The sequence below is a fragment of the Pygoscelis adeliae genome, unplaced genomic scaffold (genome assembly GCF_000699105.1).
Source record: "Pygoscelis adeliae isolate BGI_AS28 unplaced genomic scaffold, ASM69910v1 Scaffold190, whole genome shotgun sequence".
NCBI classification, from domain to species: Eukaryota; Metazoa; Chordata; class Aves; order Sphenisciformes; family Spheniscidae; genus Pygoscelis; species Pygoscelis adeliae.
This window is the reverse complement of record NW_008823922.1, coordinates 1,375,781-1,378,328: the sequence shown is the minus strand read 5'-3', so window position 1 is coordinate 1,378,328 and position 2,548 is coordinate 1,375,781.

Genomic DNA, 2,548 nt, shown 5'->3' with positions numbered 1-2,548 from the left:
GCTTGGTGCAAAACCGACGTTTGTGAGACTTGCAGCAGGCCCTTTGTGGTTTTGATTTGTGGCCGTTTCTGGTTGCTTTCCAGTGTTAACTCTAGCAGAAATCTTGCAGTGCCAAGGGGGAGCCAAGCTTGCTGCGGTTTCTAGGCCACTGTGCAAAGTACAGATGCTGGGATAAGCAACCAAGCTGAACCTCTGGTTTTGCCTAAGGGTTCTAATCTGTGGAAGAGGACCAAGCTCAGAATTTGAGTCTGGCATTTCTCTCTGGCCACCCCATAGCATGGGAAACTCAGACACAAGTTTTGGTTCACCTTCTTTGGAGTGGGTGTTTTCGAGGCACAGATCTTGGGGCAGGTGCCCTCCAAAACTAGGTAATATTTGGATCTGGGGGGTTGATTCAGGTCCCTCTCAGGCGTGAATGTGAACGCTCAGTTCAGCTGGATGTCATCACTACTTTATCTTCCCTCTGTGGAGACACCCTTTGCTCTTCTAACTTTTCCTGACTCCTTTCAAACACCAGACAGAGATCTTGCTTGTCTTTGCCTCCCGAGTTCACCATCAGCAGCCCCAAAATGACAATATCCAATCCCACATCAGCTCTGGGAAGAAGCTAGCTGAAGTCAGCTGTTCATGGCATTGCTCTGTGCATTTGGATTCATGGCTTAAAACTGATCTTTTGTTTATTTGTCATTATCACAGCATACCAAAATGGTTCTCAGCCAAGAATCAGGTCCTCATTTTGCTTTCCATGGGAGTGCCACAGTGCATTGTAAGTCCCAGGAAAGGCTGCTACTGAAGGGAAAGTGGGGTGGCTGAGAGGATTTATTGTTAGTGCTACCACCATGAACCTGCCTTTCTGCAAAATCTGACTGGTCACTTGGCTGATTCCCTCTGCTTCCTTGTAGGGATGCAAAGAGGCAGGTGGAGAAGGCCCTCTCACCCTTTGGGAACCAACATATTTCTCCTTGCCCAAAGGCTTTTGTGAAGTGGCAAGCCTACTGCGCTTGTTAAATAGGTGGGAAACAGACACAGGGGCCTTTCTTCAGGAAAGTGCTTACCTATGTGCCCGAGTCAAGGCTGAAACAATTTAATCCCTGATTCTTTGGTCATACACAGAGCTGAGCTCACACCAGCATCATCTAGGTGCCGACGTGTTCTTTAAGGGCTGCTGGTGGCTTTTACTCAAATAGATAGGAAATAGAAATTGTTCATAAGTTTGTCAAATAGTTTGTCCCATCTCCTCTTTCTGCTAGTGACCAGTATGAAATGCTGTGAAAAAAAGTCATAAGGAATCATAGAAAAAATCTTGGTGAACAATAACGGAAAAAAATTACCAGAGGATGCACCATTATTCTAATTTCTGTTAAATGGTGCTTGGCTAATTCCCCCAAGTACAGTCAGGCTTATATCTCTTCTGCATTTTGAAGTGATTTCCAACTAGTCTGGCTGTGGTTGTTCCCATTATTTGTATGTGTGTGTAGTTGGCTCCTGACTTCCACTCCCGAGGATTCTGTGGAAATGAGTTCCAGAGGATAACGATGTGTTTGGTAATGAGACTTATGCCACAGGGAAGAAATGAAATCGGGTTACCAGCACGTCCATCCAGGATGTTCCTACCATTTAGTTTCCTTCATAAATAAGTCTTAACACAGGTAACAACCACAGATTGGTGTGGCAGACTCTAGAGTTCAGGAATTTGCATTCCTGAGAGAGTTACCTGGCAGGTCAGCTATGAAAGGAGATGGATTATAAATGGGACATATTTATAATACAGAAAATACTGTCTGCAAATGGGCAATTTAACAGTCCTCCTCCTCCCTGTACCCCTCAGAAAAAAAAAAAAAGAAAGAAAAATCAGATATTTTCCTTACGTGTTTCCTGCATATTTCTCCCAACTAGGAGACAATTATAGTGTGGCTTCTTGTGCCAAAGGGCAACCCAAGAAGGACAAAAGCTGGTGTGTGAAGCTGTTCCAGGCTGCAGTGGAGTGTCTTGCTTTCCAGCCCTGTCATACAGGAAGGCTTGAGGGCTTGCAAATATCAGAGCAGAGAGGGGAGGAAGGTAATGAATGGTGGCATGACCTTATGCAGGAGCCAAATTAAGCAAGGTTTACAATCCCTTGTCTTGGCAGAGGAATGACTTTTTTCACCAGAGAAAAAAAGATATTGATCTGTTCATCCAATCAGAGGTACAGAGAGCAGATATTTTTAAGAGCGCTCGATCTGATTTCACATTCTTCCTATCCTCTGCTTCTAATCCAGTCTCCAACATGGCTAGAAACTGAAATCTTGAAAGCTAAGCCTTTTGTGTAGCCTGTGGGTATAGGTGGATTAATTCAGGGATCCCAGGCAGAACTTCTCAGTCCTGCTACTGACTCCTAGGTAGGAAAGAGCACCTCCCTTAAATGTTCAGGGCCGGTTTTGCAGTGCTAGAGCACTGCCATGAATTTCTTTGGGTAGCATCTGGTCTTAGGCTGGGCAGTTATTCCTCATGAAGACTGGCATTTTTTCTACACTGAGAATTTGGCACTTAACCTAAACTCTGGTTGTTC